The sequence below is a fragment of the Notamacropus eugenii genome, chromosome 6 (assembly GCF_028372415.1).
Source record: "Notamacropus eugenii isolate mMacEug1 chromosome 6, mMacEug1.pri_v2, whole genome shotgun sequence".
Lineage (NCBI taxonomy): Eukaryota > Metazoa > Chordata > Mammalia > Diprotodontia > Macropodidae > Notamacropus > Notamacropus eugenii.
In genome coordinates this window covers 265610574-265621765 of record NC_092877.1, presented here as the reverse complement: position 1 = coordinate 265621765, position 11192 = coordinate 265610574, and the positions used below count along the sequence as shown (strand labels likewise).

Below are 11192 nucleotides of genomic sequence, written 5' to 3'. Positions count from 1 at the left end.
CTAATGTGTAGAGTGTCTCCAATTATTTTTTGCCATTTAGTTTGGAAAAATCAATTCGGTAGCTATTTGTCACCCGTGATTTTGTTTTGTCTTTGGTTGGTTTGGTTTTTTATTGGGTTTTGTTTTGGTTTGGCTTTTTTGTAGCCAACATTTGATGGGAAGGAGTTAAGCCTACATACACTTTCCCTTAAGAGTGACCAAAAAGGAAGCTTTCTGTCTGAAAAATGATACCTAAAGACTAGATATATTTGAAGAGGTGGAAGGTGGATAATACAATTCTGGGTCAGTATGGTACTTGGAAATAACCTACCTATCTCTTCCCACATTCTCTACCACACATTCCTTCAGCTAGATTTTAGGTGATCAAGAAGAACTCTCCTCCCTCTTTCTACAGAGGTGGGCCAGACCTCAAATTATATCAGTTTATTCCATTGATGAGCCACCTATCTATGTATCTATCTATCTGTCTATATGTGTGTGTGTGTGTGTGTGTGTGTGTGTGTGCAGCCCCTACCCACATATACCACATTTTAAAATATTATTAAGCATTCAGTCTGTTGAGAGTATGGTTCTTAGACACTGTGAGTAATGGATGTGGAAAAAGGTAGGATTACAAAAGAAGTAAGTTGTGACCTCTAGAAGACGGTGGATAGATTACACTTATACTGTTAGATATAATCCTAAGCAAAAGACAAGGAGTGCTGTAGTGGTGTGTTTCTTCCTTCTCATTCTGTATTTAAAGGATGCTAAAAATTTGATTCACATGACTGAACTTTCAAGGCAATATCACAGTTGGCTTATAACAAGGGCAAGACTTTTGTGTGAAGCTTTTTTATGGCTGCTTTATGCAAGTCATCAAGAATTGTGTTGGGTTCAGCTTAGTTGTATACCATTTTTCCTGTTAGACTTGGAGAAAATTGACTCTTAAAAATCCAAATAAGTTGGACTATAGCTTTGAGACAGAGCAGGGACTTTGCAGGAAATATCAATGAAGTTCTCTCATTTCAGAGGTAAAAGAGGCTGTTTATACTTTAAAATAATCAAAGAGTTAATCTAGTTTTATTCGTACATGACTAAAACCCACTGGCAAGCTTTACTATGTTAATTTTCAAACCTTAAAGTCTCTGCTCAAATCACAAAGCTAGCAAACTAAAGGTAACCAAAGAGGCTGTTGGGTAAAGACAGAAATGAACCATGCCTTTTGAAGTGTTTCCAGGGAAATGTGTTTGGAATATTTAAGTCCCAAGTGAGTTACAAAGGTTATTCATTCACAAGTGAGATAAATTCATAGCTGTCAAATTGTCTGGATTCTCTGTGTGATCACCAGGGCTTCAAATCATTTATTTTTTTTCCAGCAAAAGTTCAATATTTTCACAGCTTCAAATTTGAGAGTACTTTATAATTTGGGAAGTAAAGTAGTCTTTCTCTTCACCTGCTCAATGAAGCAATAAAAGTCCAGGGATATTTCAAAGCTATTTTTCTCTACTGCTATGTTTTGTTGGTTTTTATTAGGCCAAATGTTTTTAAATTGGATTTTTTCCCCCAGCAAAACTATCTGGAGATAATTAATAAAGCATGTGGTTTCATCAAACAGGCTATAAGGAAATGACCACAAAAAAATTTTTTGAGAACTGTTGTTTGGTGTGTTTTAAAGAGTTTGAAACAAATACGAATTTTCTTTTTAAAGCTTTCTCGGGTCTAACACAATCAGGAAGAAAAAAATGCTTATGGAAATGGATCTGAGGTCTGAGATAGTTGCAACATGTTGATTAAGCAGTCTTTTTAAAAAAAGGTAGCAATGCAGTTGTCTCCATAGGAGATGTCTTCAGTCTGAAGTCAGTTGCCTGATCTAGAAAGGGTTATCGCTCTGGTTTATTGATAGCAAGATGATCAGGACCTGAAAAGCCAGTCGTGTGGAGACATATTATATGAGCTTACCCTATAAAAATTAAGTTCTATACCAAGAAAAAAATAGAGAAAAGAAATAACAATTTAAATAGTGTAACACCATTATACTCAAGGAATATATGTCTGTGAGTTAGCATGAGATCAAAGATATAATTCTGCTGTTTCCTCAATTCCCACTGCCTCTCAGGGGGTGGGCAAATTGTGTGAGAAGAAGGCAGAAGAAGGATAAGGGAAATGGGGAGAAGAGGCATCAGAAACCCACTGGTAGAGAGAACTTTGGAAACCCTCCACTCAAGACCCACCCTTGTCTGAGACCAGGCCTTAAGGGTACTGATTTGGTTCAGCTTTGTCCCAAAGATATCAGTCAGGTTGACTCTCCTGACCTACATAGTTTCAACCTGCAAAAGGATAATCACCTTGGATATTTTCTGTAGAGGCTGCATATGACCAAGTGGGAGACTGACAAACCTTCTCCCAAGATGTTCAAAGACCAGAGAAGACTTACCTAACTTTGACCGAACTGAAATGTTTTCTAACGCCTGGTCCTTCTTTGGGGAAAATTTCTGCGAGAATGGCCCTGACTTTCACATGCAAAAAAAGAGAATTCTCCCTTGCACAATCACTAGCTTCCCTGGGATCAAGTGAGCTATCACACTGAACACCTTCTTGTACCCAGGTCAATCACTCTGAAATGAGAGATGTGAACCAGACTCTCTTTCAGTCAAGCAAGAGCAAAACTATGTACACGGTACTCTAGGAGTAATTTAGGGCACTAGAAGGAGAAAGGTAAATTTTGACTTTATTTAAATACAGTCTTACACAACAACTTTAGACCTTAAGTCCTATAGAAGGTGTGACTTTACCATATTAAGGACCCTATGTTCTTCAAGAGATATCTAGTATCATCTACTCAGAATACCTCATTTTTAAGACAAAGAAATGGGCAAAGAATGATGATGAACTTCTATAGGTCACAAAACTAGAGGATGGCAGAATCAATCAGAACCCCAATCCTCCTAAATCAGGATACAGCACTCATTCAGCTTCATCTTATTGTTTTCCTTACATCCAACTTATATTCTATGAAAATTTTGGAAGTCAGCTACTATATTTATGAAAATTTCTCACCAAAAATGATTGAAACAAAAAAGCTTTCTATTACCCTTCATATGAGATGAAATTAAGAACTTCCAGTGTCAAGATGGTGGAGTGGGGCAGGATTTTCCTGGAGCCTTCTCAAATTTCCCTCCAAACAACTTGAAAAAGGCCTTAGAATCAATTTAAGAGTGAAGAAATAGCTTGCCAGCTAAGCCTGAAAGGTCTGTCTCTCTGGGGTGGGAGGGGATCAAGGTCCAAAGGAGTCCTGCTGCAAGATCTAAGCACCAAGGCAATCCACCAGTGAGACTTCATTCTCATGCAAACCAGCAGCCCCAGAGGAATGTTGGAAATTAAAACAACTTTGAGGTACCCCTTCACAGCTATCAGGTTGGTTCATATGACAAAAAAGGAAAAGGATAAATGTTGGAGGGGATGTGGGACACCAGGACACTAATGCATTGTTATATCTGTGTGTTTCTTTTCTTTTCCATAGGTTCTCATGCCAAGAATTTATTATTGAATGGCCAGACTACTATTTATGAGCCTATATCTACTTAGCTAGGTAAGTTCTCAAAAGTAAGCACAGTCTATTACCAATACCGTACCTGAAACATTTCTAGACTGTAACAGAACCTATTGGAGCTTTTGCTCTTGGGCCCTTAATGATGTGAGAAGACATCAGAAGAGGAACTGGCAAAGAAATAAGAATATAAATGGTCCTCAGTTTTATGCAGTTTTCCTTTCCATATTTGGTGGCAGAATGGCAGAAAGGGGGCAGAAGGTGCTAAAAAAAAAAATCACAGTTTTAAGGCCATCTATAAATATTAACTTAGGTGTTGTGATTCTAAATGAAAGCTTCTTGTCCACTAACCAAAATCTGGACATACTCCTGGAACAAACAAATCTTGACCTAGTCACTGTAAACAAAACAGGCAGTGCAGTGGATAGAGCAATTTAAAATATAAAAGAAAATTTTAAAACATTTTTCAAAAACCAAAATTGTCCAGGAAAAAGCAGGAAGCTGCAGCTAAATGGAAAGGTGGTTCATGGGTTCTCTATGAAGAGGCTAACAAAGTAGTTGATGATGTAAGTTTTATTATGTTTCCAAAGGTAACAAGAAATGGAAATTCATGAGATATTTTGTCATTGCACAGTACAGTGCTCATAATAATTATTTGCAAAAAAGACCACCATAAAATAATTGTAGCTGATAATGGTCCAAGAGGCTTGGCAAAAACATGAAGATACAAAGAAAATCTACAACAGCAACAAAAAAATCATTAAGACACTGTAAATTGTATCAAGTTAGACTTGGACACAACTTCAATGAAGATGAGGAAGATGAAAAGCGCATTAGGAAAAAAATGCTTCAGGTCTAAGTAATGAAAGAGGTCAAAGACTTTTAGACAACTCAGAAGCTTCATGCCTATAGGAAAGAATTGAAAGGTATTGAAACATGGCAAGCGTCAAATAACATCACCAAATCAAATTGGTTATATCTTAATAGATAGGAGACTGTTGGGGAGGGGGTGAGGTCATTCCTGAATCATCTGTCTGTCTACAGTCAGATCAGCAACCTACATGAGAAAAGATTAAAAGCAATAACTCCTCACAAATTATAAGAAGGTATGGCATAAAATTAAGATAATGCCAATGCAACCTATTTAAAGTTATTTGTACCCAAGCCTAGGAAACGGATAGAGGAAAGGACATTGACATATATTATGATAATTTCATACAGAAGTTTGACTGATGTAAACAAATTGACATGATGAAGAGACTGAAAGGAAACAGGATACTAAAGATCCAGGTATAAAGTTAGAAAGAATTAGTCTCAAAGTCCTGTCAGAGTGAATCTAGGCAAATCATTTAATCCCCTAATTGGTCCAGGCTTAGTATTATAAATCTGCTTCAGTGGAGAGAGCTACTTTACTGGGAATTCCCAATAAAAATGAAATCACAAATCTCAACCCAAAAAAATGAGAACAAAAGATTCTAAAAAGTCACAGTAGTCTGCAAACATTTGACTTACTTGCCAAGCACAGAAAAAAATGGCAGTCAAGGGAAATCCTGACTTGAAACATCAACTTATTTGTAAAATCTTGAAGAGAAAGATGTTAACTGATTATAAGCACTAATTATTTGTTTGGGGTGTAAGCTCAGTTTTCACGTGGACAGTCTCGGGCAGGTAAAAGTGAGGACTTCTAAACCTCAGAGTTCTCACGAGGCTCCCCAGGGACAGCTGGGAATTGAGGCGTGAAACACAGGCTATCTCATGCATTTCCTCCTCTTCCCAGTGGGAAACTTCCTGGGGAGAGCATCCCACCCTTGAGATTGGTCCGTGGTCTGAGCACACCTGTTGTTAATTAGCTAGGGGCTGAGGGCACGCATGGTATTCACATGCAAACTATGCAGCAGGAGAGCTTAAGTAGGGACAGGAAAGCCTGAAGGCCCTCTTCTTGCTTTGGGGCCCTTAGAGGGAAGAGGGTCCCTCCCCTCTTCCGCTCCCATCCTCTTGCTGTATGATCCTTGCCCCTTGGGAGGAGGAGGATTCCTCTCACCTAAGGAAGAACTCACCCTGCATATGGATACATAACTAAGACCCTGAATAAAGCCTAACCCTTGTTTGACTCTGGAAAGTCTCTTCTCTCAATACGTTTATCTGGATGGCCACCAAAGACCTGGACAAAAGGTAAGAAGACTGGGGTAGCTCATCAGCCTCTAGGCCAAACAATTATTGTTGCTGTTGAGTCATTTCGTTTCTGTCTGATTTTCCATGGTCCCATTTGGGGTTTCCTTGGCAAAGATTCTGATTTGTCATTTCCTTCTCCAGCTCATTTTATAGATGAGGAACTGAGGTCAATAGGGGTAAGTGACTTGCCCAGGGTCACACCACTAGTAGGTATCTCAGGCCATCTTTGAATTCAGGAAGATGAGTGTCCCTGACTTCAGGCCTGACATTCTATCCACTGTGCTACCTACTTGCCCTATAAATATAAATACCTCATTTTTTAAAAAAGCAAGAAAGAAAAAAATTCAAAGAAAGTTTTATGAAAGACTTAACAAAACAAAGTCATCCAGGAATTTTAAGGGAAGAGAGGACAGAAGAAAAAACAAATGGAAAAGATTTGTAGGAATTTTTATAGCAAACTCTTCATTTCCTAAAGAACAAGTGGGAGCTTGTTAAGCTCCCTATTCAATAAGCTACAGTGGTTCCCAGTGATGTCTAAGATCAAATCTAAAACTGATTTTTTGACATTTAAACTTCTTTACAAACTGGATCCTTTTTATCTTTGTAAACTTCTTACTTAATAATCCCCTAAAAACACTCTGTGATCCAGCCATACAGACCTACTTGCTATTCCCCAGACATCACTGTGTCCCTCATCTTTTTGCCTTTCCCACTGTTTCCCATGGCTGGAATGTTCTCCCTCTCAACCTCTGACTCTTAGAATCTCAGTTTACTTTAACATTCAGCTCAAAAACCACTTCTTTGAGTAAATAATAGATAGAAGGCTGGGGTTAGAGTCAAGAAAACCTGAGTTCAAGTTTTACCTTAAACACTTAGTAGCTATGTAAATATTCTGATTTATGTATGTTGTCTTCCTCATTGGAATGCAAACATTTTGAGATCAGTGACTATTCTGATTTTGTTTTGTTTTTGTTTTTTTTCTTTTTCAAGAACTGTGGCTGGAATATCCTAAAGCTTATTCAATACTTATTTGTTGACTGATTGATCATCAAATCTGATGTAGCTACCACAATTGGATTCATATCACAGTCTTTCATGTGTTATAGAGAAAATGAAAATGTTACTGAAAAGAAAAGCTGAAAAAAATAGGTGAACTAGACCAAGTATGCATAGAAAAGGTCAAAGATGCAAGTGATAGAATTTTAACAGAACTATGGGATCAATCCTTAAGGCATTTGAATGAAGGGAAGACAGCAAAAGCATTGGAAAAAACTCACTATCATTCTCCTATAAAAAAAACAAGAAAAAATACTGAACTACATGCCTACTTTCTCATCTTTGTAAAATATTTGAGGTTATTTTTAATAACCTACACACACATTTAGGACATCCTTAATGAGAAATTTTGACAGAAATAGGCAGGCTTTTGCAAGCAATATTCAACATCAGACCACATCTTTGCCATCACAAAATTGACCAAATGATGTAGTGAATACAAAACAATTGTTTGTTTATTACACACAAACACTTGATTCAATCAAGCATCTCCTAAAGGTTGGCAAATATTTTTTAGGTATTATACACAGCAATTCATGAAGACTGACTATGAAGTTATAAAACTGCCATAATTTACATCACTTGAGGAAGTACCATTACCAGTGAAATCAGAGATCCTTGAAGTATTGAAGTCTGTCCCTATAAAACAGGCTATAAGTCAAAATGCTGTAAGTTGAATCTCATCTTCCCATAGAAACAATGTTATGGTTAATAACTTGACCAAGGTCATGTAGGGCATAAGTGGCAAAGCTGAGAGAGGAAATTATATTTTTGTCCAGGTACCTACTGTTCAGACTTTACAGGGATTACCACAAGAATCATATTTAATTAACTATTTGAAGCTATTGAACACTGTAACTCTTTCCTAAGTATATCTATATCAAATGGCAAAGCAACAATCAGTCACTCAGAATTATGTTTTAAATTCAGTTTCACAAATATGTATTGATCACCTGTGAAAGAAAAGTGTAAATGGTGTTATGGAGATAGAAAAATAAATAACATTCAGTAACAGTGAGAAAAATTCTTTATTTGACAAGAACTGTTAGGAAAACTGGAAAGTAATCTGGCAGAAATTAGGTTTAGATCAACACCTTACACCATATACCACAATAAGCTCAAATTTGATCTGTGACCTGAATACTAAATCACACTATTAAAAAATTATAAGAAAATCAGGTTAGGTAGCTTTCATAATTCTGGATAGAGTGGGAGTTCTCAACCAGATAAGGGATAGAGGTAATCATTGAAGATGAAGTTGATATTTTCTGTTACATGAAATTAAAAAGGTTTATACAAATTCAGTACAATAATAAAAAGTGAGTTGTTATTTGAGGGAAAAATCTTTGTATCACATATCTCTGATAAGGGTCTAATATTCAAAATATATGGAGAATTAACATAAATATATAATTAAATACCATTCCTCAATGAATAAGTGGCAGAGCTCACAGAAAATTCACAAAATATAAAAGAACTACAAACTATTAACAACCCACATGAAAGAACTCCTCAAGCACTAATAACAAGAAAAATACAAACCAGAAAAAATTTGAGGTTTTATTTTACAACCACTAAATTATCAATAATGACAAAATATCCCAATGTCAGAGGGATTGTGGGAAAATAGGAATATTAATGAAGAATTAACTAATAGTGAATTGCCCTAACCATTATTAAAAGCAACTTGAAATTCTATGAAAAGCGTCTAAAATGTCCAGACCAGAGACTCCACTAGTAAACATATACCTCAATGAGAAAATAAAAGACAAAAAGAGAGGTCTCATATAAAACAAAATATAGCAGCATTATTTATATAAACAGAGAGTTAGAAATAAAGTGATGCACTTCAATAGAGGAATGTTTGAAAGAATTGTGGGGCATATTTAATAGAATATTACTATACTCTAAGAAATTACAAAATTTATTAATAAAGAGAATCACAAAAAGACTTTGTAAAGTGAAGTAACCTGAACCAGGAAAATAATAAACATAAAGTGTGTAATAAAAGGACAAAACAAATGAAACTGAATGTTTAGACTTGTAGGATGGGTAAGATTTCAATATTTGAAAATGGAGGAGAAGCGCCATTCAGGGGTTAGAAAAAAGCATATAGATTGCAGATCGGCTGAGTTCACTGGAGCCATGTTGTGCACTCTGCTCCACCTGCCCAGCCTCATGGGTGTGGCTCTAGCTGGCCCTGTGTTTTAAAAGGAAGAATGTGAAGGGTCCCAAAGTCTGAGCACGGGGCTGTCCAGCACTGCTGTCAGGCTGTTTAGAGCAAGCCCACAGTAAGATCTATGCACTGTGAAGCATGTAAGAAGGTGGTTACAATAGTTCAGAACTTTTTGAAGCAAAATGGCACCAAGTCTGAAATTGAGAGTTACCTGGAGAAGGAGTATTAGATGCTTCTTCAAGAGGATTGGATATCTAAGTGCAAGGAGATAACGGAGTCTTACCTACCAGTTATCATCAATGCAATCAGAGGGGAAATGAGCAATCCTGAGGAGGTGTGCTGAGCTCTCATGTTTTGCTGGTCCCTTCAGAAACATCTGACTACTCCAAGTCAACAACAGAAGGAACTGGAATCCAACTCCATCCCTGAAGTGGACATGTCCAAAGTGGTGGCTCCCTTTATGGCCAATGTTCCCCTGCTCCTTTGTCCTCAGGGAGAGACCCAGAAAAATCCAGCTCAGCCAAAGGTCAGAGAGGATGTGTGCCAAGACTGTGTCCAGTTAGTGACAGATGCTCAGAATGCTATAAAGACCAACTCCAGCTTCATCGAATCCTTGGTGAATCATCTCAAGGAAGAGTGTGATTGCCTTGGGCCTGGTGTATCAGACATGTGCAAGACCTAGATCAGTCAATATTCTGATATTACTGTCCAATTGATGAGGCACATGTCCAAGGAGATCTGTGGGTATGCTCGGTTCTGTGCAGAGAAGGAGATGCCTCTGTACTCCCTGGTCCCAGCTCGTGCAGCTGCCACCAAAGTGCTCCCTGCGCTGAAGTTGGTGGAGCCAGTCAAGAAGAATGTGGTTCAGACAAAGGCTGAAGCACTTTCGAGCTGTGCCAGTATGTTATCAAAGAGATCATCAAATTGCTGGAGGGCAACAAGACTAAGGAGGATAGGATTCATGCAGTTGAAAAAGTGTGCTCCGTGATCTTCAAGTCCATGACTGAGGAATGCTGAGACCTGGTGGAGTCTTGTGGTCCAATCGTTGTGGATCTGCTTCTTGACGAGACAAGCCTACACTTGGTTTGCATCTTACTTAACCTTTGTCAAAGCAAAAAGTCAGTTAACATGGCCAGGCTTAAGAGTGGTGTCTTCAGTGAGATGTGTGAAAATGTCGATGAGTATTTGGACTGGAACCTGGATAAGAACAGCACGAAGGCCATGATCCTCTCTGCCTTTAAGAAGGCTTGTAGCATGTTGCCAGGAATTTACAAGGATGAGTGTGATGAGTTTGTGGAACAGTATGAGCCTATCCTGATAGCAGCCCTGAATGATGAGATGAATCCTGATTCTCTGTATCTGAAAATCAGAGCTTGTCCCAAAGCTTCTCCTAAGTCTCTATTGGGAACTGGTGTTCAAGCTGCTGGTGTAAGAACATGGAGACAGTCGCTCAGTGCAACACTGTTGAGCATTGCAAGTGCCACATGTGGAATCAGAGAGCCCTTCTGTTTTGGAAAAATTGCAACTTCTTTCCTATTTGTGTGTCTGGGGAAGGAAACATATAAATCTGATTTTTTTTTCTGTTTTTAAATGAGCTCCACACCCTCTTCTTCCTCCATCCCATCACTGTTCTGTTCCTTTTGCCCATCGTTGCCATGGGTCCAAAAGGTACCATACTTGGCCATGTTGCCATGCTTTCCCCCACCTCCACATCCCTATCCCGCTAGATGAATGATGTGCTATGAATGCATCTAGGACTTGAGTCTGGGTGGGATGGTGGGAGCTGCAGATAGAGATGACAGAGGAAACTTGGCCCACTACATCCTCAATCAACCACCCATGGCCTCATCTGGGTTTTCAACACCTGACTGGTTAGTTATGTTTAGAACTGTCCTGAGGCTGTCAGAGCTCCTGGCCCTATTCCAGCTTGGTCCCTTAGCCTCTTGACTGTCTTATTAGTTGCAGGAGAAAGATATGGCTTTGTGCAGAAATTGTTCAGAGGCTTCTTGGTTTTTTGACTTAGTTTTCCCACTTGGTGGAAGAGCCCCAGTCTCCTCATTGTCAGAAGCTGCTTTTGGCTGAAGAGAGAGATGAGGCTCCGGTTGGCCCTAGCTGGATGGAGGCGGTCCAGCTCTCACTCTAAATTTCTTTGAAGAGCCCCAATCTTAGGTTGTAGTTGTCTTCTGTTCTGTTTCTTCATGATGCTTTTCTTGAGCCTTTGTATTTTGAAGTGGATTTGGGAAAGTGGGATAGAGCTGTGTC

At 38.4% G+C, this 11192-nt stretch overlaps 1 pseudogene; it reads left to right on the top strand.

Annotated features, from left to right (window-relative positions):
• The first annotated feature begins 8899 nt into the window (after positions 1-8899).
• Positions 8900-10495, top strand: LOC140510861 (prosaposin pseudogene; annotated as a pseudogene).
• The last annotated feature ends 697 nt before the right edge of the window (positions 10496-11192 follow it).